Source organism: Pseudophryne corroboree, chromosome 3, assembly GCF_028390025.1.
Source record: "Pseudophryne corroboree isolate aPseCor3 chromosome 3, aPseCor3.hap2, whole genome shotgun sequence".
Taxonomy (NCBI): domain Eukaryota; kingdom Metazoa; phylum Chordata; class Amphibia; order Anura; family Myobatrachidae; genus Pseudophryne; species Pseudophryne corroboree.
Window position 1 is genome coordinate 417,863,234 of NC_086446.1, and position 27,229 is coordinate 417,890,462.

At 48.9% G+C, this 27,229-nt stretch overlaps 1 protein-coding gene across 3 annotated transcripts in view; it reads right to left on the reverse strand.

Annotated features, from left to right (window-relative positions):
• Window positions 1-27,229, reverse strand: part of NCOA6 (nuclear receptor coactivator 6) — a 181,204-nt gene that overhangs the window by 2,185 nt on the left and 151,790 nt on the right. The window lies entirely within an intron of this gene.

The window sequence follows — 27,229 nt, forward strand, 5'->3', positions numbered from 1 at the left end:
AATAAAAGCTACTTGCAAGTCATTACTAAGCACTAACTTGTATACAAAGGATTCGGTTTTATTATGCAAGCAAAACAAACATCAATATTCCATAAAGCATACATAAAGACATTCAGCAGTGCATGTGCTATAATCCATAGCAACCAACCAGACCTGAGCCATCATTAGTCCAAACTGACACAGAACAGATAACAGAGCAGATACTACTGCAGTATTTTAATCCCGCACTGTACTTGACGGTATCCGGATTCTGGTTCTATGGTGTGTACACACGGGGAGATATTTTCTTACAATTTTGACTATAGTCAAAATCGTAAGAAAAGTTAGTGCAGATTGCAAGGTGAAAGTCACCTTGCGATCCCGATGTGATGCCGATCGGCATCACAAGACTAGATAGACTGTGCAAGCAAGTCAATTTTGACTATCTCTATGAGATAGTCAAAATTGACACTTAGCCAAAATCGCACATAGTCAGTATCGCAAGCACAGTCATTATGTGCTTGCGATGCCGACCTAGCCCGTCGCATAGTGAGAATCGGGCATAGCCCGAATCTTACCGTGTGTATGGGCCTTTAGGTCGACACACCGTGGGTCAATGCCTATTGGTCGACAGTGACTAGGTCGACACCAGAAATAGGTTGACACGGTCATTAGGTCGACGTGGGTTTTTCAAATTTTTTTGGAGGGGGGACTCTTTCATACTTTACGATCCACGTGGACTACAATCGGGAACGGTGATCTGTGCCAAGCGCAGTGGTCGCGGAGCGAGGCACCGTGCCTGAAGAATGGCGAGCGAAGCGAGCCATGCGAGGGAACACGGTGCACTAATTGGGGTTCCCGGTCACTTTACGGAGAAAACGACACAAAAACCCCATAAAAACTCATGTCGACCTAATGGCCGTGTGGACCTATTTCCTGTGTCGACCTACTCACTGTCTACCAATAGGCGTCAACCTAATGTGTGTCGACCTAGACCCCAAGTCCCAGATCCGTACTTGACGGGAGCCTGAGTGATATGTGACCATTTCTCGGTGAGCTCAATCTGGCAGCTATTCAGAATCAATAAACTTCACTCTGTTCCATGCTGTTCCAGTATAACTGAGTAGCTTAGGTGTCTATTTACTAAGCCTTAGATGGAGATAAAGTCAACGGAGATAAAGTACCAGCCAATCTGCTCCTGACATGTCACAGGCTGGGTTTGAAAAATGACAGTTAGGAGCCGATTGGCTGGTACTTTATCTCCATCCAAGGCTTAGTAAATAGACCCCTTAGTCTCGCTACATGGGAAAATAGGGTGATGAGCTACTACATGAGTACTTTGGAGGGAGGATATGTTTCTACAGACGTGATGAGAGAAGGGGAGGACAATCTGTTACTACAGGGGTAATGAGGTTGGTGTTACTACACAGGTGATGGAGATGTGCTAATACAGGGTTGATGATGGGGAATGTCTTACTACAGGGGTAATAGGATAGTGTTACTACACAGGTGATGAGGGGGATGTGTCTACAGGTTTGATAGGGATGGTGTTTCTACAGAGGGGATGTAGAATGTGTTGCTAAGGAGTGTGTTACTACACAAGTAACAGGTATGATGGGGAATGAATATTTCTACAATGCTGCTGAGGAGGAGACACGTGTTACAGGGAAGAGTCAGGGAGTGGGATACTACAGAGACCATATGTGATGTGATCACTCTCCCTACCATGAATGCACACGCTGCTTCTGGTGGTAAATGGGAATGTTTTAATAATATTGATTGAAAGGCATGACATAACTGGGGGTATGGTATAACTGCCCTAGTCCTGGTCACTCCCTGCTGTGGGGTTTTATTATAATTTTTTGTTTTCTTGGTCTGTACTTTTTATGATAGTGGTTTTAAATGCCTATCCTATGTATGGTAAAGCCTAATATAGAACAGTAATAAGAAAAGAGGTTCCTCTGTTTCTATTATAGACTCTCCAGATATTATAGGTTTAATGCGGCCCTTTGAATGAGTACCATCTTTGAATGAGAGTCTCAGACCAATAAAATGGTGTTGGCCCCTGGTATAATCTATGGTTGGTTGAGTAAGTGGTTCCAACTGGCGCCATGGTATTAAAAATAAGAGTTATGGTAGACTTACCATGGTTAACGCTTTTTCTTCGAGGTCCATAGGATCCACAGTCCTTACATTGGGGTGTAGGTAGTAGGAGTCGAGGCACCACACAGTTAAGCTTTTAACTCCCAGGATGCATCAGTCCTCATCCTCATATACCCCACCCCCAGCCTAGGGAAGTCAGTTTTGTTAACAAGCCTAAGGCAGGAGCAGGATTATAGGAGAGAAGGAAGACCTGTGCATACAAGATACACTTTGCCACATAGCAAAGGAGAGAAACATCAAAAAAGGGAAACATATCCCCCCCCCCCTACCAAGACAGGTGCGTCAGGTTGGAGCGCCCTGTGGATCCTATGGACCTCAAAGAAAAAGAGTTAACCATCGTAAGTTTACCACAACTCTTATTTTCTTCATCAGGGTCCATAGTGAGACACACTTCTTACATTGGGGATGTACTAAAGCAGTTTCCCCTAAGGGTGGGGACGGTCCTGAGTAGACAGAAGAATCTAATGCCCAAAGGAAGAATCCTGGAGTGGCAGCACTGGCGCTCAAACAGACTCCCAGCGCTTGCTCACTCATTTATGCTTAGTAAAAAAATAATATACGTTATGGTAAGAACTTACCGTTGATAACGGTATTTCTCCTAAGTCCACAGGTTCCACAGGATAACAAGCTTTCAGTCCTCCCAGGATGCAACGGGCCCGTCCATATATCCCCGCCCACTGGCTCAGGCAAATCAGTTGTATTCCAAAGCATTTAGACAGGAGCATCATGTAGAGCCCTAATCAGGCGAGAAGAACACACATGCACACCCTTCCGTACAAGAAGGAAGAGGTTTAGTGAGTAGAAAGATCCTCAAATCAGGTGCGTCAGGGTGGGATCCCTGTGGAACCTGGGGACTTAGGAGAAATACCGTTATCAACGGTAAGTTCTTACCATAACGTATATTTCTCCGGCAGGGTCCACAGGTTATCGACAGGATAACAATGGGATTTCCCAAAGCAATTTAGTGGTGGGGACGCTCCTGATTAGACAGGAGAACCTTTCGCCCGAATTCAGCGTCATGATAGGTAAAATTATCCAAGGAATCATGTCTAATGAATGTGTTAATGGAAGACCATGTGGCTACCTTACATATCTGTTCTGCTGTAGCACCATTTTCTGCCCATGAAGGACCTACCGTACGAGTAGAGTGAGCAGAGACATTATCCGGAACAGGGAGATCAGCTCGAGAATATGCTTCTAAAATAGTCATTCGAAGCCATCTTGCCAGCTTCTGTTTAGTAGCAGGCCATCCTCTCTTGTGAAATCCGTAGAGAATGAAGAGAGAATCTGTCTTTCTGATGGCACTGGTACGATCCACGTAGATCCTTAATGCCCGGACTACGTCCAGCGACGCTTCTCCCGCAGAAAGTCCCGATACCTGAAAAGCCGGGACTACAATTTCTTCATTAAGGTGAAATTTAGACACCACCTTCGGAAGATAGCCAGATCTAGTTCTTAGAACTGCTTTATCTGGATAAAAAGTCAGAAAAGGAGAACGACAAGACAGTGCTCCTAAATCTGATACTTTTCTAGCTGATGCCATAGTCAGTAGAAAGAGAACTTTAGCTGTCAACCATTTAAGATCCACTTTATTAAGTGGTTCAAATGGAGCAACTTGAAGGGCTTTCAGGACTAAATTGAAGTCCCAAGGCACTGTAGGAGGGAACAAAAGGAGGTTGAATGCGCAGCATTCCCTGGAAGAAAGTATGCACATCCTGTAAATTGGCAATTTTCTTTTAGAACCATACAGTCAATGCTGATACTTGTACTCTCAAGGAAGCCACCTTCAAACCTGTATCCATTCCCGCCTGAAGGAAATCTAAGACCCTAGAAATTTGGAAAGATTTCAGGGTCCATATTTCTTTCACAGCACCAATGAATATAGGCCTGCCATATTCGGTGATAAATGCGAGCTGATGAGGGTTTCCTTGCTCTGAGCATTGTTTGAACTACCTGTTGAGAACCCTCTTGACTTCAGGATAGAGGTTTCAAGAGCCACGCCGTCAACGATAGTCGATCCAGATGCCTGTAGTAACAAGGACACTATATTAGTAGATCTGGACGTTGAGGGAGCAGAAGTGGAGCATCCATCGACATTCTCTGCAGATCTGTGTACCAATGCCTTCTGGGCCAAGCCGGAGCTATTAGAATCACGGCACCCTTTGCTTCTTTTATCTTCCTCACCACCCTGGGTAGCAGGATGATCGGAGGAAACAGATACGCCAGATGAAAATCCCATTTCACTGACAGGGCGTTCACAAAGATCGCTTCGGGATCCTTTGTTCTTGACCCGTACACGGGTACTTTGTTGTTTAGACGGGACGCCATGAGATCTATCGCTGGCAAAACCCACTTGTCTAGTAGCGTCTGAAAGACTTCCGGATGTAGACCCATTCGCTTGCTTGAATGGCGTGTCGACTGAGAAAGTCTGCTTCCCAGTTTAGGACTCCCGGAACGAATACTGCGGACAATGCTGGAAGATGGAGTTCTGCCCATTTTAGTATGTGACTTACCTCCTTCATTGCTGTTTGACTGCGCGTTCCTTCCTGATGGTTGAGGTACGCTACCGCCGTTACATTGTCCGAGCGGATCTGGACTGGTCTTCCTTGAAGAGTGTCCTTTGCCTGAATCAGTGTCATGTATATGGCCCGAAGTTCTAACAGATTTATTGGCAGGCAACTTTCTTCTGTGGTCCATTGTCCCTGGAACCATAATCTTCCGGACACTGCTCCCCAGCCCTGAAGACTGGCATCTGTTGTCAGGATCTCCCAACCTGATATCCAAAAGGGTCTCCCTTTGTTTAGATGGGATGTTTGTAGCCACCAGGCTAATGACTTTTTTACGTTGTGTGAAAGTACCATAGTCTGTTTCTTTATTGTCTGATGTATTCCATTCCATCTGGCCAGAATCAGACGCTGCAGAGGTCTTGAGTGGAACTGTGCATACTCCACCATGTTGAATGTTGACACCATCAAACCGATCAATCGCATTGCTGCGTGGATTGATATTGTTTGACTGTGTAACAACTCTTGAGTCCTTGACTGTACCTTGGCTATCTTGTCCAGAGGTAAAAATATTTTCTGCAGACTTGAATCCAGTACAGCCCCCAAGTGAGTCATCCGTTGTGACGGAACTAGAGACGATTTTGCCCAATTTATGAGCCATCAGTGCCTCTGCAGACATGTTATTGTCTGTTGGAGATGGTCCAGGAGCATTTCTTGTGATTGTGCTAGAGTTAACAGGTCGTCGAGGTATGGAAAAATTCTTATCCCCTGCTTGTGATAAGCTGCCATAACCACCATGATCTTGGTAAACACTCTGGGTGCCGTGGTTAACCGAAAAGGTAATGCCTGGAACTGAAAATGCTGTTGGAGGATAGTGAACCTGAGATAGCACTGATGGGATAGTGCTATAGGAACATGTAGGTAAGCATCCTGAATATCCAGGGATACCATATAATCCCCTGGTTCCATGGCCAAAACTATGAAGCGTAATGTCTCCATGTGAAACCTAGGTACCCAAATGTATTTATTCAGAATTTTATGATTGAGAATTGGCCGGAATGACCCATTTGGCTTCTGAACCAAAAACAGGTTAAAGTAAAACCCCTGTCCCCGTTGTGCAGGGGGTACTGGAATGATTACTCCTGACTGAAGCAATTTCTGAACTGCTTCTTGCAAAGCCCTGGCCTTCGTCTCTAACCGAGATGGGCTGGTGCAGAAGAACATTAGAGGAGGATGCTTCTTAAAGGGAAAAACATAACCCAGAGATACCACTTCTTGCACCCAGGCATCTGTTGTAGACTGCTGTCATATCTGTGCAAACTGAAGAAGTCGGCCCCCTACCATGGGGTCCCCCAGGAGGAGGCCCGCACCATCAAAATGATGGCTTATTCTCTGATTTTAAGGCTGGCATTCTGGTAGCCCATTGCTTTTTCGCCTTACCAAATTTGCACATAAACCATCCTGTACCAGATCCTGAGAGGATAATACAGTTTTGCAAGACAAACATGATATGAGTGTTGGTGTTACTGTGAGTGTACCCTCGTCACCTTTGCCGCTCTTAGACATGATAAATAATCAGCACCTTCACAGTGTACTACACAATTTGTGACTGTAATCACTTTAACCTTCTAAAGTGATATCAATCTGACCCTACCCATGCACCAGCATTGAGGACCAGAAGAAACTGACAAACAAATATTAAAGTCAGCAATCACACTAGCAGTCAGTCACATGTTATATATTAGTCATATGAGCACATAATCAACTACAAACACATTTTAAAGTATGTAGGAGTACATATTACTGAATTCTGTTTTATACAGATCTTATTCAGACGCAATGCGAAGAAAACCACAGTAATGTACACAGACTCATATGCAATACGCACTTAAATTTAACTATTCATACTGACAAAAGTAGATAGAAATTTAGTGCTGTATAGCCCGTACTCAGTAGAGTGGGATACAGGGAGACTCCCCTTACTTCCAAGATCGATCAATACGTTAGCGAACGCTGAGTGGATCCAGACGCTACTAGTGTACACTGCCGCTCCAGGAACTCTTAAGTAGACACAGATGCACTGTGCATACAGACGCCCGGTCATAAAGATGACTGTACTGCAACCGGGTCTCCTTGCGGTAGCGCTTAGTGAACACAGACGCAGTGGCCTATGCTGCGACAGAGACGCCTCGTGGTAGCGTCTGAGGCGGAAGTGAGGCAGCAGTTCATGGCGGGAGACTCGCGGAAACTGGTCATGAACTGGGGGGAGGGGCGACCAGGAGAGCGTCTATCTCCCCATCGCTGACATCAACCCTAGGGATCGCAGCTTCATACTAATCCTGGTACTTTATGATCCCTAAGGCCTAGCGCTGGAGCACCCGTGGTGGTGGCGCGTCAGCTACTGTTTGGTAGTCTCCTCCCAATACAGTGCGGCTGTGTCCGTATTCCCCACTACGTGGAACCGATGCCTTACCTTGTCCCAGTGCTCCGGCCACAGCCTGGTAAAGTCTGCTGGACCTGCTAGTATATCCGACACAGACGTCCGTCGAGAAAGCACTGTACACATGGGTTGTTGTTGTTGCGACCCGGCGGAGAGTTGTTGGAGCGACTCTTTCCAAAATGCGTATAAGACGCTGTTAAGAAAGATCGCTCAAAGCCATAGTAAGACTATAAAAATAAAATAAGAAAACTTAGGGCTGCCAAGAACAGCAGCCCTCTGAACATGGTCCGGCTCCTGCCGCACCAAACAAAAAACTGATTTGCCTGAGCCAGTGGGGCGGGGATATATGGACGGTCCCATTGCATCCTGGGAGGACTGAAAGCTTGTGATCGTTTGGTGCTAATCCGCTGTCGCTCCATCATATCCCATTGTTATCCTGTGGACGCTGCCGGAGAAAATAAGAATTGTTACATCAAAAGAAAAAGAAAAATAACACCCTGGTAATTTGGAGAACAGTTATTAAACAAACGAACCAGAAAATGAAGTATGAGTAGAAAAGGAACATGAATTTACTCACGTATACAGACCCTACATGAGGTGATAATGTCAATTGGAGTCCGTACTTCAGTTTGCCAATAAAAGTCCCTGTTTGACAGACTGGGACAACTCGGGTCTGCTCACGGAAATAGCTGGGCCATTAAACACAAGGGATAACGATAATCATGATGATTTACGTACAGTTGACCATTCTTGAGGTATTCCGGGTGCGTTCGGGCGGTCATTGGAGATCGCCTCCAAGTTCCAGGAGACCAGAACCCGGGAGCCTTCATCAGGAGAAGTGATGATCCGAGTGTTGCCATTTCGCCTGACAATCAGACGAGTGGGGAAACCCCAGCGGTACTGAATATTTGCCCTTCGGAGAGCTCTTGTGATTGGGGCAAAGGACCTCCGGAGTGCCAGCGTAGCCGCCGACAAGTCCCCAAAGACTTGAAGATCTCCCAATATTGAGCCAGCACTATCCGTATTTCTTGCGGCTTGGAGAACCCGTTCTTTAACATGGAAATAATGGAACCGCATGAGTGGTGCTTCCTTCGGGGCTGAACGCGCCTTGGGTAGTCGGTGGATACGATCCAGCAGGAAATCTGAGAGATGATCTGTAGGTAATAATTTCGTGAAGAGATCAACAACAAACTCTGTTAATTCGGAATTTGACACAGACTCCGGGATCCCTCTAATCTTCACATTATTCCGTCGCGATATATCCTCAAGGTCTCCGACCTTACCACGGAGTGCCGTCACCTCCACTTGCAGGTCCTCATGTAGAGAAATGAGGTCGTTGTGGGATTTGACCACCTCTTCTAATTTGTGTTCTAGGTGGTCAGTTCGTTGACCCACCGCATCGACGGATTGCTGGCAGCCTTGTAGTGCTAATTTAAATTCCTGCGAAATGTCCGATTTGAAGGAGGCTAGGAGCTGCTTCATCTCGCCAATCGTCAACGGGGCATCATCGCCCAATCCGGGTGCAATGACTGAAGCCGACGGAAATGGGTCGGCAGGGCCATGAACTGCAGCAAGTGGTTTGGACGCCATATCGGTCATGGGCTTGCCCTTGCCTCCTTGTGATGAAGGCGACTGCTTGAAGAAGCTTACCGGGGGTACCCCGGATGAATCTTTCTGGCGTTTAGGCGGCATTACGTCTCGGAGAAGGGAGAGATCCCTGGATGTTGGGCACAACAGACCCAGATATGGTGCTATGTCAGATGTGCTATCCCGCACCTGGAGTGTCACATTAAATATTTATAAACATATTGAGTGGTGGTGGCGTAAATACATCAATCTACCACGGGGGCATCACATCCGTTTGTCACGGCCGGTCCTGATGAGCCTGCGTCCACTGAGAACCAGCAGCTAATTACGTATTATGGGGGTCATTCCGAGTTGTTCGCTCGGTAAATTTCATCGCATCGCAGCGATTTTCCGCTTAGTGCGCATGCGCAATGTTCGCACTGCGACTGCGCCAAGTAAATTTGCTATGAAGTTAGGTATTTTACTCACGGCTTTTTCTTCGTTCAGGCGATCGTAATGTGATTGACAGGAAGTGGGTGTTTCTGGGCGGAAACAGGCCGTTTTATGGGCGTGTGGGAAAAAACGCTACCGTTTCTGGGAAAAACGCGGGAGTGGCTGGAGAAACGGAGGAGTGGCTGGGCGAACGCTGGGTGTGTTTGTGACGTCAAACCAGGAACGACAAGCTCTGAACTGATCGCAGATGCCGAGTAAGTCTGGAGCTACTCAGAAACTGCACAGAGATGTCTTTTCGCAATATTGCGAATCTTTCGTTCTCAATTTTACTATGCTAAGATTCACTCCCACTAGGCGTAGGTTTAGCGTGTGCAAAGCTGCTAAAAACGGCTTGCGAGCGAACAACTCGGAATGACCCCCTATATACCAAACACACTGAGTGGGTAAGGCTTGCAATTGTAACCAGTGGCCACTAGATGGTGCTGTTCCAGCATAAGGTAAACTGATACAGAGAAGGGTGGTCGTTTCAGGACGGAGAGATTCACAATCTGCTATACAGTTGCCCCCAGAGGGGTGTCAGGGCCCTAACAGCGGTGGGGGGGGGGGGGGGGGGGGGGGGGGGGGGGGGGGTCCCAGACCCGGTCCAGCCAAAGTCCAGTGCCTCCCACAGCACCCACCTGTCTGTCTGAAGCTGACACTGACAAGGGGATCCAAGATGGCCGCCGTCTCTCCTGTGAGAATGCCCTGCTGCTGCTGTCCTTCTCGGCCAGGCGCCCTCTGGGCTTATTACAGCAGGTGCCGCTCTGTGGGCGTCTGGGGAGGCTCACAGGGTGAGCTAAAGGCTTGAGGAGGCTGGAGGAGGTCCCGCGCCGCCTCCGGATGGAGCGTCCGCGCTACGGAGCTCCGATCGCGGGTGCGGGAATCATGCGAGGCCCCGGCTTCCGGAGGTGTGTAGGCCGCAACCTGTTCCCCGGCTCCGCAGCCCACAGCGCCCGGCACAGGGGGTCCCCAGGGGTGGAGAGAGGGACGATTTGGGGGGTCACAGGCGGTATAGCCCCTATAAAAGAGTGCAGACGGGGAGCCCAGTAGATACACGTCTGCACTCCTCCACAGCTAGGCCACGCCCCCCCAGAAAATAAGAATTTAATACCTATCGGTAATTCCTTTTCTCCTAGTCCGTAGAGGATACTGGGATGACAAGAGTTACCATGGGGTATAGATGGGGTCCATTGGAGCCTGGCACTTTAAAAATTATTCAGTGTGCTGGCTCCTCACCTCTATGCCCCTCCTGCAGACTCAGTCTAGGAAAACTGTGCCCGAGGAGACGGACATACTTTGAGAGGATGAAAACAGATAAGAAAAAGTGGTGAGATACGAACCAGCACACAACATAACAAAAGGATAGCAGTGCAATCCACAACTTGAAACTAGGTACAGCAACAGCAAACCCAAACAGTAAACACACAGGAAAATTTGAAGCACAGAGGCGGGTGGTAGATATTAAATACCTATTTTCTCTCACGTCTTAGGGGATACTGGGATGGTAAGAGTTACCATGGGGATGTCCTAAAGCTCCCAGAACGGGTGGGAGAGTGCTGAGACCCCTGCAAAACCGAGTAACCAAACTGAAGGTCCTCAGTAGCCAAGGTTTAGAACCGGTAAAACTTTACAAAAGTGTCCGAACCAGACCAAACAGCAGCTCGGCATAACTGCAAAGCCGAGACACCCACAGGCAGCCGCCCAGGAAGAACCCACCGACCTTGTGGAGTGGGCCTGAACAGAACTCGGCAGAACTGCCGAAGAGTAAGCCTGTTGGATAGTCATCCGGATGCAACAAGCAATGGACTGCTTTGAAGCAGGACATCCAACCTTTGTAGCGTCATAGAGAACAAACAGAGAATCAGATTTCCGGTGACAAGCAGTTCTCTTTACATACACCTTAAAAGCCCAAACAGCAGCCAAGCACTTTGAGGCAATTGACATGTCAGACAACACAGGAACCACAATAGGATGGTGTGGCAGACACTGCGTAGCTTGTGTTTACCCATGTTTACAGTAATCACAATTACATACACACAGACAGTAATACTGATCAAGCCTGCCCTTACTGTATGTGAGAAGAAACACAGAGAGAGAGACACCAGCACACCTCTGCTGTACAGCCCCAGTGAGGCTGTCAGCTAACTATGACACAGTGAAACACTAATGATTTCTGTCCTGTATAGGACACAGATTGTGTACAATAGCGGCACTCCCCCTTTGCTACACCCTGTACCAGTTTTCCAGCTTGTCTTGTGATTCAGGAAGAGCTGTGTGTGCTTGCTGCTGCATTAAGCAGAGGAAGGCGCCAAAATGCCTCTGGTCCCGCTCTGAAGTAGCTCCGCCCCCCCAATGGCGCCAGAGCTACAGTGATGTTTATAACTATCCAAGTTTACACGGGGGGGGGGGCTCTAGCAGGTCCCCCCCCCAGGAGGGTCCCGTATGCCGCGCCCGCATTCAGCCGCACTGTGAACCGGGGGACCCCCTAGCCGGGCCCCCGGTTTGTACTCACCACAGACATCACCTTCAGGCATATGTTAGGGGTGTGCAGCGTGCTGCAATTGTGACAGCTAATGTGCAGTGCCCCGCTGAACAAACAACGGTGATCCTGCAGCGGGGAAACGGCTCTGATACCTCGCAAGGCCGGTGACCGTCCCCCCCAACTCCCACAGTGCAGGTATGCTGTTGCTCAAAGCTTTGACTGTTCCCAAGATGCACAGCACCGCCTCCTCTGTAACCCCGCCACTGTGCACAGGAGCTCAGTTTCGTTAACCAGTCCAATGCAGTAGCAGGTACCAGAGATGACAATCGCTCGTAGCCAAATACACCACACACTCACTACAGGAGAGGGTGTCAGCGGCTAATGCCATACCAACCCAAAGAAGCCAAGTGCGTCAGGGTGGGCGCCTTGTGGAGCCCAGTGTACCTCGCAGAAAGAGATTTAACAACGGTAAGTTCTTGCCATAAATCTCGTTTTCTGCTGCGGGGTACACTGGGCTCCACAAGGATTAACATCGGGGATGTCCTAAAGCAGTTCCTTATTGGAGGGGACGCACTGTAGCGGGCACAAGAACCCGGCATCCAAAGGAAGCATCCTGGGAGGCGGAAGGAAGCATCCTGGGAGGCGGAAGTACTGAAGGCATAGAACCTTATGAACGTGTTCACTGAGGACCACGTAGCCGCCTTGTACAATTGTTCAAGGGTCGCACCACGGCGGGCCGCCCAAGAAGGTCCGACAGACCGAGTAGAATGGGCTTTAATAGTAGCAGGAGCTGGAAGGCCAGCCTGTACATAAGCATGTGCAATCACCATTCTAATCCATCTGGCCAAGGTCTGCTTGTTAGCAGGCCAGCCACGTTTGTGAAAACCAAACAGTACAAAGAGAGAATCAGATTTCCGAATGGAGGAGGTTCTCTTCACATATATACGGAGAGCCCGTACCACATCCAAAGACCACTCTTTAGATGACACCTCAGGAGAAATAAAGGCTGGAACCACAATCTCCTGATTAAGGTGGAAGACACCACCTTCGGTAAATAACCCGGACGCGTTCTAAGAACCGCCCGGTCACGGTGAAAAATCAGATAGGGGACTTACAGGATAAGGCACCCAAGTCCGAGACCCTTCTAGCTGAAGCGATAGCCAGCAAAAACAAAACCATAAAGGAAAGCCACTTAAGGTCTGCAGACGCAAGAGGTTCAAACTAAGACTCTTGCAAGACCTCCAGAACCACAGACAGATCCCAAGGGGCCACAGGTGGCACATAAGGAGGCTGAATCCGCAACACGCCCTAAGTGAAGGTATGAACATCAGGAAGGGGAGCAATCTTTCTCTGAAACCAAACCGACAAGGCAGAAATGTGAACCTTGAGGGAGGCCAGACGAAGGCCTAAATCCAGGCCCTGTTGTAGGAAGGCCAATAGTTTGGCCGTACTAAACTTGAAAACGTCATGATTGTGAGACACGCACCAAGTAAAGTAAGCATTCCAGACCCTATAGTAAATCCGAGCAGAAGCCGGCTTACGGGCCTTCAACATAGTTTGAACGACCGCCTCAGAAAAACCCTTGGCCCTCAAGATGGAAGCTTCAAGAGCCACGCCGTCAAAGCCAGACAGGCCAAGTCCCGGTAAACACAAGGGCCCTGAACGAGGAGGTCTGGTCGTTGTGGAAGTAGAAAGGGACGATCTAGCAAGAGGCCCTGTAGATCGGAAAACCAGTGCCGTCTGGGCCACGCTGGAGCGATCAGAAGTAGGTTTCCTCCTTCTTGCTTGAACTTCCGTATTACTCTGGGCAGGAGTGACACCGGAGGGAACACGTACGGCAGCCGAAAGTTCTGTGGAATAGCCAGAGCATCCACGCACGCTGCCTGAGGATCCCTTGTCCTTGCTCCAAAGACCGGGACCTTGTGGTTGTGACGAGACGCCCTCAGATCCACATCTGGAAAGCCCCACGTGTCCACGAGAAGTTGAAACACCTCCGGATGGAGGTTCCACTCTCCGGCATGTACGTCCTGACGACTGAGAAAGTCCGCTTCCCAGTTTAGGACCCCCGGAATGAACACTGCGGATATGGCCGGCAGATGGCGTTTTGCCTATTGAAGAATCCGTGATACTTCCCTCATTGCCATGCGGCTCCGAGTGCCGCCTTGATGATCGATGTACGCCACCGTGGTGGCGTTGTCCAATTGTACTTGAACAGGTCTGTTCTGTATCAAATGCTGGGCCAGGTTTAGTGCATTGAACACTGCCCACAGTTCCAGAATGTTTATCGGGAGTAGAGACTCCTCCTCGGTCCACCGACCCTGAAGGGAGTGTTGTTCCAATACAGCGCCCCAACCTCTCAGACTGGCATCCGTCGTCAGCAGGACCCAGTTGGATATCCAGAAGGAATGACCCCTGCTCAATCGATGGTCCTGAACCACCAGCTCAGTGACAGGCGGACCTCCGGAGATAAGGAGATCATGTGAGATCTGATCCGGTGAGGCAGGCCGTCCCACTTGACCAGAATGAACTTCTGCAGAGGGCGAGAATGGAACTGAGCATACGCCACCATGTCGAAAGCCGACACCATGAGACCTAGCACTTGCATTGCCGAATGTATCGACACTTGCGGACGAGATAGGAAGCATCGAATCCTGTCCTGAAGCTTCAGGACTTTCTCCTGAGACAACAACCACCGCTGGTTGTGAGTGTCCAATAACGCTCCCAGGTGCACCATGCTCCGAGTAGGTACCATGGAAGATTTCTTCCAATTCATTAGCCACCCGTGGGCTTTCATGAACTGGACAGTCAGATCTAGATGACACAGGAGAAGTTCTGGGGAATTTGCCAGGATCAACAAATCGTCCAAGTACGGTAGGATCCTGACCCCTTGACGGCGGAGTACAGCAGTCATTACCACCATGACTTTGGTGAAAACTCGCCGAGTCGTTGTTAAACCAAAAGGTAACGTCCGAAATTGGTAATTGCAATAGGAATATGCAGGTAGGCATCCTGTATGTCCATGGAGACCATATAGTCCCCAGGCTCCAAGGCCAGAACAATAGAGCGCATAGTTTCCATACGAAACTTGGAGACCCTCACATACTAGTTCAAGGACTTGAGATTGGCTCGGTTTCGGTACTAGAAACAGCGGTGAATAGTACCCCTTGCCTCTCTGAGCCAGAGGCACCTGTACTACCACTCCTGTGGTCAGGAGGGAATGTACCACCGAATGAAGAGCATTTGCCTTCACTGGGTCCAAAGGGACATCTGTCAGGCAAAATCGATGAGGGGGACGGTTCTTGAAGGGTACGGCGTAACCTCGAGTGACAACTTCCCTTACCCAGGCATCGGAAGTGGTCTTCAACCATTCCTGGGCAAAACCTAGAAGCCGGCCCCCCACCCTGGGATCCCCGCCCCATCATGCGGGAGGCTTGTCAGTTTTGGAAGCAGGCTGATGGGCAGCCCAGGCCCGCTTCGGTCTGGGCTTGGCAGGTTTGGAAGCACGAGTTTGCTTTGGGTACGCCTGACCTTTTACTTTACCTGGAGGATGAAAGGGCCGAAGGAAAGTACTTTTAGCCTTCTGTGCGGAAGGAGCCGTACTAGGTAGGCAAGCTGTTTTAGCAGTAGCCAGATCAGCCACAATCTTATTGAGGTCTTCTCCAAAAAGAATGTCTCCCTTAAAAGGAAGCACCTCCAGGGTTTTCTTAGAATCCATATCCACCGACCAGGATCTCAACCAAAGGATACGTCTGGCCAAGATGAACGTAGTGGCAGCCTTGGCCACCAGCACCCCGGCATCGGAAGCCGCCTCCTTAAGGTACAGAGAAGCCGTGGCAATATATGAGAGACATTGTCGAGCATGCTCAGAAGTGTTGGAAGGCAGCTCTGCCTCCAGCTCCTGAGCCCAGGCCTCAACAGCTTCAGCAGCCCATGTTGCTGCAATGGTTGGTCTATGCACAGCGCCCGGTAGGGTGTAAATCGCTTTCAAACAACCCTCCACACGTCTATCCGTCGGTTCCTTCAGAGAGGTGACGGTAGTTACTGGCAGAGCTGAGGAAACTACCATGTGTGCCACATGAGAATCTACAGGCGGAGGAGTTTCCCAATTTTTACATAGCTCCACAGAGAGAGGATAGCGAGCCAACAGTCTCTTATGCGGTGTGAATTTTGTTCCCGGATTTTCCCATGATTCCTTTAGTATGTCAGCCAGTTGAGAATGAGGTAAAATAGGATTTTAATACCTACCGGTAAATCCTTGCTGGGGACTCCAAAAGGACCATGGGGTATAGATGGGATCCGCAGGAGACATGGGCAATTTAAGACTTTAAATGGGTGTGAACTGGCTCCTCCCTCTATGCCCCTCCTCCAGACCTCAGTTATAGGAACTGTGCCCAGGGAGACGGACATTTCGAGGAAAAGGATTTTTGTTAACCAAGGGTGAGATACATACCAGCTCACACCACAACACACCGTACAACATGGCATTTAACTAAACCAGTTAACAGCATGAACCAAAAAATCAACAACAGGCTGATTAAAACCAAAACACAACCTTTGTGTAACAAAAGCAATAACTATCTGCAGTACTTGTATATAGAGTCTACACTGGGATGGGCGCCCAGCATCCTCTATGTACTAAGAGAAAAGGATTTACCGGTAGGTATTAAAATCCTATTTTCTCCTTCGTCCTAGAGGATGCTGGGGACTCCAAAAGGACCATGGGGTCTATACCAAAGCTCCAAAACGGGCGGGAGAGTGCGGAAGACTCTGCAGCACCAATTGAGCAAACATGAGGTCCTCATCAGCCAGGGTATCAAACTTGTAGAACTTTGCAAAAGTGTTTGAACCCGACCAAGTAGCTGCAAAGTTGCAGCGCCGAGATTCCCCGGGCAGTCGCCCAAGATGAGCCCTCCTTCCTGGTAGAATGGGCCTTTACTGATTTTGGTAACGGCAATCCAGCCGTAGAATGAGCATGCCGAATCACACTACAGATCCAGCGTGCAATAGTCTGCTTAGAAGCAGGAACCCCAATCTTGTTGGAAGCGTACAGGACAAACAGAGCCTCCGTTTTCCTAATACGAGCCGTTCTGGCAACATAAATTTTCAAAGCTCTGACTACATCGAGAAACTTTGAATCAGCCAAGGCTTCAGTAGCCACCGGTACCACAATAGGTTGGTTCATGTGAAACGAAGAAACCACCTTTGGTAAAAATTGTTGACGAGTTCTATCCGCGTGGAAAATCAAATAGGAGCTTTTGTGAGACAAAGCCGCCAATTCCGACACCCGCCTTGCGAACGCCAAGACCAATAGCATGACCACTTTCCAAGTGAGAAATTTCAACTCAACCGTTTGTAAAGGTTCAAACCAATGTGACAGAAGGAACTGTAACACCACGTTAAGGTCCCATGGTGCCACTGGGGGCACAAATGGAGGTTAGATGTGCCGCACGCCTTTTACAAAAGTCTGTACCTCCGGAAGCGAGGCCAATTCCCTTTGAAAGAAAATTGATAAGGCCGAAATCTGCACTTTAATGGAGCCTAACTTCCGGCCCGCATCCACACCTGCTTGTAAAAAATGGAGAAATCTACCCAGCTGAAATTCTTCCATTGGAACCTTCTTGGATTCACACCAAGACACATATTTTCTCCAAATATGGTGGTAATGCTTCGCCGTTACCTCCTTCCTAGCTTTCAGTAGAGTGGGGAAGACCTCATTGGGAATACCCTTACTCGCTAGGATTTTACGTTCAACCGCCATGCCGTCACACATAACCGCGGTAAGTCTTGGAACACGCACGGCCCCTGCTGTAACAGATCCTCTCTTAGAGGCAGAGGCCAGGGATCTTCTATGAGTAATTCCTGAAGATCCGGATACCAGACCCTACGTGGCCAATCTGGAACAACGAGTATCACCTGAACCCTTGTTCTTCTTATGATCCGTATCACCTTTGGGATGAGTGGAAGTGGAGGGAACACATAGACCGACTGATACTGCTTGAGGGTCCCTCGACCTGGAACAATACGTCTGAAGTATCTCGTTGAGGGGAGATGCCATCATGTATATTTGAGGAATTCCCCAACGACTTGTCACTTCTGCAAAGGCCTCTTGATGAAGACCCCACTCTCCTGGATGGAGATCGTGTCTGCTGCGGAAGTCTGCTTCCCAGTTGTCCACGCCTGGAATGAAGACCGCTGACAGAGCGCTTGTCTGTTTTTCCGCCCAGCGAAGTACTTTTGTGGCCTCCGCCATCGCCGTTCTGCTCCTTGTTCCGCCTTGGCGGTTTATGTGCGCCACCGCTGTTATGTTGTCCGACTGAATCAGGACGGGCAGGCCGCGAAGATGATGTTCTGCTTGGAGAAGGCCGTTGTAGATGGCCCTTAATTCCAGAATGTTTTATGTGCAGACAAGCTTCCTGGCTTGACCATTTTCCCTGGAAATGTTGTCCGTGTGTGACTGCTCCCCACCCTCGGAGACTTGCATCTGTGGTCACCAGGATCCAATCCTGGATCCCGAACCTGCGTCCCTCTAGAAGGTGAGAACTTTGGAGCCACCACAGGAGAGAAATCCTGGTAGGTGAGACCAGGACCACTTGTCCAACAGGTCCCGCTGAAAAACCCTGGCACGGAACCTGCCAAACGGGATGGCCTCGTAGGCCGCCACCATCTTCCCCAGCACCCGAGTGCATTGATGAATCGAGACTCTTGCAGGTTTCAGAATCTCCTTGACCATGTTCTGTATTTCCAGAGTTTTTTCTATCGGGAGAAAAATTCTCTGCAGTTTTGTGTCCAGAACCATGCCCAAGAACAACAGCCGTGTTGTTGGAATCAACTGTGACTTTGGCAAATTTAGGAGCCAACCATGTTGTTGCAGAACTGTCAGGGAGAGCGCAACGTTTTTTAATAACTGCTCCTTTGATCTCGCCTTTATCAGGAGATCGTCCAAGTACGGGATAATTGTGACACCCTGCTTGCGCAGGAGCACCATCATTTCCGCCATTACCTTGGTGAAAATCCTCGGGGCCGTAGAAAGACCAAACGGCAACGTCTGAAACTGGTAATGACAATCCTGAACCGCAAACCTCAGGTAAGCCTGATGTGGAGGATATATGGGGACATGTAGGTAAGCATCCTTTATGTCGACTGACACCATAAAATCCCCCCCTTCCAGACTGGAAATCACTGCTCGGAGAGATTCCATCTTGAATTTGAATCTTTTCAAATATAGATTGAGGGATTTTAAATTCATAATTGGTCTGACCGAGCCCTCCGATTCGGGACCACGAACAGGCTTGAATAAAACCCGATGTGACGGGGGTACCGCGACAATGACTTGTTGACACAGCTTTTGTATTGCAGCGCACACCACTTCCCTTTCCGGAAGAGAAGCTGGCAAGGCGATTTGAAAAATCGGTGGGGGGGCACGTCTTGAAACTCCAGTTTGTATCCTTGGGCCACAATTTCCAGCACCCAAGGATCCAGGCCTGAGTGAGCCCAGACCCGACTGAAGAGTTGAAGATGCGCCCCCACCGGTGCGGACTCCCGCAGCGGAGCCCCAGCGTCATGCGGTGGACTTGGCAGAAGCCGGGGAGGACTTCTGCTCCTGGGAGCTTGCCACAGCCGGTGATCTTTTTTTCTTCTCTTACCTCTAGCAGCAAGGAAGGAGGACCCTCGTCCTTTTTTGAATTTATTAGATCGAAAGGACTGCATCTGATACTGAGGCGTTTTCTTTTGCTGTGGAGGGACAAAAGGTAGAAAAGACGACTTACCTGCGGTAGCTGTAGATACCAGGTCCGCGAGGCCCTCACCAAACAAAACACCACCTTTATACGGCAGCGCCTCCATAGCCCTCTTAGAGTCAGCATCCCCATTCCATTGATGAGTCCATAATGCTCTCCTAGCCGAGATTGCCATGGCATTGGCCCTTGATCCCAAGAGGCCAATATCTCTCGCAACCTCCCTTAGATAGACTGCAGCATCCCTGATATGACCGAGGGTCAAAAGAACGCTATCCCTATCCAGGGTGTCCAAGTCAGATGATAAGTTATCTACCCACTTCTCAATTGCACTAATCACCCATGCTGATGCCACTGCAGGTCTGAGCAGTGTACCCGTAGTGACATAAATAGATTTCAAAGTAGGATCTTTTCTTTTCCTTTAACATACAGACCCTTGTCTCAGGAACAGCAGGGTCTTCCGAGATATGCAACACTTCTTTTATTGCCACAATCATGTACTGAATGCTCTTAGCCAGTTTAGGATTCAACCTGGCATCACCATAGTCGACACTGGAATCCAAATCCGTGTAGGTATCAGTGTCTGCTATTTGGGTAAACGGCCATTTCTGTGACCCTGGGGGAGCCTGCGTTTGGGATAAAGCATCTTCCATGGATTGTCTCCATGTTTGGTTTTGAGCCTCAGATTTATCCAATTTCTTATTTAATGAAGCCACATTTGCATTTGCATTCAAGGCACTCAACATATTTACCCAATCAGCAGTCGGCGGTGCCGACAGATTCACTCCTTCACACTGTTCTGTCTCTACTCCAGCCTCCTCCTAGGTAGAGCCTTCAGCCTCAGACATGTCGACACACTCGTACCGACACCACTATCACACTGGGCTATAGGGGACAGACCCACAATAAGGCCTATTAGAGAAACACAGAGGGAGTTTGCCAGCTCACACCCAGCACCTATCCCAGCATGAAAGCACATATATATATATATATATATATATATATATATAGAGTGTACTCGGATCGGCACTCACCCTCCACATTTAGTGGTGCTCCGGTGCCATCTGGAGAAAGTATGCAAACAATTTTCCAATAGGACAATCAGCGGCACTCGGAGACTGTAGATATCAGTGTTAAAGTGCAAGTGCTTTTATTCCATAACGGCAAAATAAGGGGTGGTCCAACGTTTCGGGGCGCAAACGCCCCTTTGTCAAGGTGAACAAACAGAGTAAGTGTACAATGTAAAAGGTATTACCTTTATAGTGAAGGAGACCCGGAGGGCGTGGGTGACAGCAGTGATCGGGGAAGCGTGGAGCTTCCGTCCTGGTGTGTGTGACGTGCGGCCGCCTCAGTCACGTGGTTCCGGCGCGTCACGGGATTCCGACAGTGCCTGGGCAACGGGAGACGCTGTAGTCATGGCTACCCGGCATACTGCGGCTTCCCGATCACGGAGGTCCAGTGGCGAGGCTGTGTGTGAGCTAGACTGGAATATAATCAGTGGAATATGTACAGTATTGGAAAGAACATACATACCGTGGTGTAAAAGTAATACAAGATGCTTGTGAGTTTAAATGAACAATACATTAATACTGCGGCCAGTATATGCTGCTGCTGTCCTTGTCCATATCTTAAAGTGCAGTTCATGCCATGTACAATAGCGGCTGGTTAGCCGGAATACCAATGCGTGGGATGTGTAGGATTCTTGAATGGAAGGGCAGTGCTTAGCATTGACAAAGATTTTGTCACGAAGGCAGATGGTGCAGCTAGAAGATACTCCATTGTATTCTTTCATTGAGACCGCTAGGTCGCACGGTGTTCAATTTGAACATCCAGCTTGCCTCTCTTTGGAGCAGGATACCTGCCCTGTCCCCTCCTCGCAAGCTGTTGGGAATATGATCAATAATTTGAAAGCGGAGATCACTAAGAGAGTGCTGTTTTTCAGCATAATGCCTGGCAACCGGTTGTTCTGATTTCTTCTGGGTTAGAGCAGCCTTAACGGCGGATCTATGTAAGGCGAAGCGTTCTCTGGCGTTGCGTATGGTTTTACCTACATATTGGTATTTGCACGGGCAAGTTATAAGGTAAATGATGTGAGTAGTTGTGCAATTCAGCACGTGCCTTATTTTGTAGGATTTGCCAGTGGAGCTAGAAGAAAAGGTGGATCCTGGATTCATATATTTGCATGTCTCGCAGCCCAAGCATTTATAGCATCCGGCAGATTTGGTCAGAAAATTGGTAGCCGGCATCTGGTCGAAACCTGTGATGTCGGTATGAACGACGTGATTTTTTATGCTCTTGCCCCTTGTATGACACATCATGGGCCGTTTGTTTCGCAATGTACTGAGTTTGTCATCTGTAGTTATAATGGGCCAAAGTGCATTGAGTGCTCGTGGGACAACTGGGCTGGCGATGTTGTACCGAGAGACGAACGGTATTATCTTTTGGTCACTTTTGGTTTTCTGTTGAAGAAGATCACTTCTGTTCATATTGGCCACTAGTCGTTCCTGTAGCTGGAGGGGTCCTTTCTTGTATCCTCTGCTCTGGAAACGCTCGGTTACTTTGTTTAGCGCACCTTTAAGGTGGTCGGGTCGCTGGTAATTCTTGCTGCTCTGATATATTGCGACTTAGGGAGGCCTGTTTTGAGGGCTGCCGGGTGGTGACTATTATACCGAAGTAAAGTATTTTTATCGGTGGGTTTGTGATACACTTCTGTGTATATCTTCTGATTTTTAATGGTGACGTTTACATCCAAGTAATTCAGTTTATTTGAATCCCATTGTGCCGTAACTTTAATTGGAGAACTCCTGCTGTTGATAGTGGCAATCAGAGTGTCAAATGCTGCCTTGCCTCCAGTCCATAATATGAAGACATCATCGATGTATCTGGAATAGAAAGCTATGTACATGGCATGAACTGCACTTTAAGATATGGACAAGGACAGCAGCAGCATATACTGGCCGCAGTATTAATGTATTGTTCATTTAAACTCACAAGCATCTTGTATTACTTTTACACCACGGTATGTATGTTCTTTCCAATACTGTACATATTCCACTGATTATATTCCAGTCTAGCTCACACACAGCCTCGCCACTGGACCTCCGTGATCGGGAAGCCGCAGTATGCCGGGTAGCCATGACTACAGCGTCTCCCGTTGCCCAGGCACTGTCGGAATCCCGTGACGCGCCGGAACCACGTGACTGAGGCGGCCGCACGTCACACACACCAGGACGGAAGCTCCACGCTTCCCCGATCACTGCTGTCACCCACGCCCTCCGGGTCTCCTTCACTATAAAGGTAATACCTTTTACATTGTACACTTACTCTGTTTGTTCACCTTGACAAAGGGGCGTTTGCGCCCCGAAACGTTGGACCACCCCTTTTTTTGCCGTTATGGAATAAAAGCACTTGCACTTTAACCCTGATATCTACAGTCTCCGAGTGCCGCTGATTGTCCTATTGGAAAATTGTTGATATATATATATATATATATATATATATAATGCTCCCGACCTGACAGCGCTTTTAATGATAATAATCAACACCAATTTCGCTGTGCCCCCCCCCGTTTAGCACCCTGTTACTTGTCAAAGAAGTGGAGGAGGTCAGGGCCAGCGTCTCATGCAGCTTCACTGTGGAGATAAAATGGTGCTGATTAGAGCTGGGAGGACTAAGCCCCGCCCCCGTAATGGCGCGCTTATGTCCCACTATTTTTTTATACTGGCGGGGGTAGTATACAGTGCCTATACACTGTATGTACTTTTGCCAGGCTGATTTGAGGTCTTATTGCTGCCCAGGACGCCCCCCCTGCGTCCTGCACCCAAGTTGTGCCGCTGGTGTGTGGGAGCAATGGCGCGCAGCGCGACCGCTGCGCGGTACCTCCGAGACTGAAGTCTTCTTTGCTTCGGTTACTCACCCGGCTTCTCTCTTCTGGCTCTGTGAGGGGGACGGCGGCGCGGCTCCGGGAACGAGCAGCTAGGCTATACCAAGTGAACAGACCCTCTGGAGCTAATGGTGTCCAGTAGCCTAAGAAGCAGAGCCTTTATCTCACAGAAGTAGGTCTGCTTCTCTCCCCTCAGTCCCACGAACCAGGGAGCCTGTAGCCAGCAGTGCTCCCTGAAAATAATAAACCTAACAGAAAGTCTTTTCTAGAGAAACTCTGTAGAGCTCCCCTAGTGTGTGTCCAGTCTCTCTGGGCACAGAATCTAACAGAGGTCTGGAGGAAGAGCATAGAGGGAGGAGCCAGTTCACACCCATTTAAAGTCTTAAAGTGCCCATGTCTCCTGTGGATCCCGTCTATACCCCACGGTCCTTTTGGAGTCCCCAGCATCCTCTAGGTCGAAGGAGAAAACTTGTTTAACCACCTTCTTACACTTAAATCTGTCCGGATTTTTAGAGACAGCCGCAGGCTCAGGTTCATCAGAGACCTGAAGAATGAGCCTGATAGCCTCAATCAAATCAGGGACATCCACCAGTGACTTCTCTTCCCCATCAGAAGCATCAGAGTCAGTGTCTGTGGGGTCAGTATATGCACCATCCTCCTCAGAGGATGTGTCCGGGACAGCGGTGGATTGTGAGGAAGTAGCGGCCCGTTTTGAGGACGCCTTAGTCTTAGGTGGGCGAGAGTGAGACTTATTTTTAGTCAGCGATCGGGGCAAGTGCTGTAACTGTGTTGAAATTTGATCCGCCCACGGCGGATTGACTGTAGGAACCATAAATTGCTGCACTGGCATAGTAGGTCCCACAGGGGGCGTAAGTTTAGTTACCATCGCATTTAACAATGTAGAGAAGGTAGCCCAAGGTGGGTCATTAGTTGCCCCCGGTGCTACAGACCCACTGGGGGGTAAGGAACCTCCTGAACCTGAACTCTCTGCTGCCATGTTTTCCTCAAAAGTGACTGCAGCATCACCACCACGCAATGTGGGAGAAGCCCCAGTTCCGTTGCCTCGTGTAGCTGACATAATGATAAGCACAGTATCAGGCAACCTAGTACAATCTTAGCAGCGATATACCTAGCAAGAACTCCCAGTACAGTGAGACTTTCCTGTCAGCACAAACCGGGAATCCAAGAGATATATAGTGACTATAAATCACAAAGAAAAATACACAGCAAGTATATCTTGTGAAATACCTATATCAGTTCATAAACCTGACACACTTAGCCCCCTCAGGTTACAGAATATAGGAGTAGCAAGCTAAGTGAAATACACAAGATGGCAGCCACGCAGCAGCTACATGCACACACACACACATATATAGTCACAAGTGTACAATGCAGAAATTATACTAAACCATAAAACTGCACTGGACTAGTAATATAAAGTAATACTCAGTATAGCTATATATGTAAATAGTAGATATAACAAAACACAGTAGGTACTTGATGTATATCACAGGGTGTTTGTACCACACAACCCTGAATGTATGCACTCTTTCTTAACTAACACTGTCCCTTGACAGGTAGAATACTTAAGTGTCCTGTAAAATGCACAGCACTGGCGAGCAGGCGGCTTTACAGAGGATTTGCCCCAGCAGTCCAAGGAACAGCGCAGCTCCATGTGATGGCGGCTGACAGGGAGTGAGGGAGAGATATGCAGCTCCAGGGCGGGAACATTTACCCAAATGGCGCCCTGGGGCTGGGGGAGGGGCTACAAGTTAGGCCTTATCCCCCTGCTGGCTTCTCCACCGGGCGCTGCGGACTGTATAAAAACGGGTTTTTATAGAGAGAAAAACCCCACCTGTGCCCTGTGTCCCGATGACAAGTGGAGCGGCTGCCCTTTACAGAGTCCACGCCAGCGCCCAAGGCCGCGCCGCTTCGCGATAACTGCGGGTCAAAGAGACCCCTTACCTCCCCTTATACCTGCAGCCACGCGATCACGGAGGGCAGCGGCAAGTGTGTGCGACTGACCAAGAAGGACACCGGAGCCTCCGCTGTAGTTACCCGGCAACCATGGCACGGGAGTATACAGTGCCGCTGGGGGAGTGATGGAGCTGCAGCAGAGGATGTCTGTCTGACATTCATTAAAGCTGCAGCCCTTGAAGTCTTCAGATTTCTTCTTTTCTTCTGAAATTAGCTTATAATATGGGCTGCAGGAGCAGCCCCCCTGTTGATTGCCTGCTTACTGCATGGCACCAACTTACAAACTGAGCTCCTGTGCATGGAGGCGGGGTTATAGAGGAGGCAGAGCTGTGCATCTTGGGAACAGTCAAAGCTTTGAGCCTGTTGGTGCCTCGGATCAAGATCCTACTCTACACCCCAGTGTTAATCCTTGTGGAGCCCAGTGTACCCCGCAGCAGAAAAACCCTTTTTTTCTGAGCAGAGGGGGAACTGAAACAATGACCTGCATTTGTTGCAGTGATTGGATGGCCCCTAGCAAGGTAATCTTGGACACAGGTGAAGCTGGTAAGCCGGACCTGAAGAATCTAGGAGGAGGAAGCTGTTGAAACTCCAACCGGGATCCTTGGGAGACAAGGTCTCTCTACCCAAGGATCCCAGCAGGATTCCGCCCAAACATGGCTGAAATATTTGAGGCGAGCACCCACCTGAACCTCCCCTTGAGGCCGGGGACAACCGTCACGCGGAGGGCTTGGTAGGGGCAGGGCCTGAACTCTGTTTCAGAGAACCAGCGGCTGCTGGTCTGTGTGCTTTACATCGGTTTCCCCGAGCAGCATTGGAAGCACCTCTGGCACTGCCCCTAAAACTGGCCACACGAAAAGGACTGGAGAGAGGGGCCGGGATAGGCACGTCGGGCCGGAGGAGCCGCTGACGGCATGTAGGGGGACTTACCAGTAGTAGCTTGTGAAATCCACTTGTTCAGTTCCTCACCAAACAATGCCTCCCCCATGAAAATAAGGTTTTCAATGCCCTTTTTGGAGTCGGCGGCCGCTGTCCACTGTCGCAGCCACAGAGCCCTGCGCGCCGACACAGCCATAGCAGTTGATAATGCCAATCTCCTTAATAGCCTCACTCATGAAGTTAGCCGAATCCTGAATATGTTGCAGGAGTGTTAGTAGCTCATCTTGAGGCATGGTATCAAAACCCTCTATGATGTTACCAGACCATTCAACAATGGCCCTCGTGATCCAACAACAAGCAATGGTGTGTCTCTGTGCGACTCCCACTGCAGTGTAAATGGATTTGAGTGTAGTCTCAATTTTACGATCAGCAGGGTCTTTTAAGGAGCTAGCACCAGGTACAGGCAGCACAATCTTACGTGACAGCCTGGACACTGAGGTATCCACAATTGGAGGATTCTCCCACACATTCCTATCCTCAAGTGGGGGAAATGAAAGCTTAGGGGTTTGAAATTTCTTGTCAGGACTAACCCACGCCTCTTTAAAAAGTGTGTTTAATTCCTTAGAGACAGGAAAGGTGGCAGTAGTCTTGTTTCACATTACAAAAGGACTCCTCCTCAGGTTCTGCCTCTTTATCAGGGACATTCAGGACCTCCCTAATAGAATAGATAACGGCTTCCATGCCCTGAGGCACAGTACTGTCTCCGTTATTCCCCTCAACTTCCCCTGCTTCCAAATCTGGCATGTCATTATCAGAGTCAGATTGGAGCACATGGGGCAGTGTGCGTTTCTGAGTAACGAGCAGAGGCGGCTGAAAGACAGGTATGAGATCAGAAGTATGAGTCAGCAGAAAGCCATCCATAGATTTCTTAAAAAACACTTGTCTGGCAGTAGTGAATTCAGAGGATATGTTAGACATCATCCCTTTTATTGAATCCAGCCATTCTGGTTCCTGTGAGCTGCTTCCCTGTGAAGGAAGACTGCATTGAGCACACAACAGAGATCCCCCTGTGGAGGAAAATTTTGTGCTACAAGCCTGACAAATAACCTTCTTGGCAGACATGTTCATACAGCA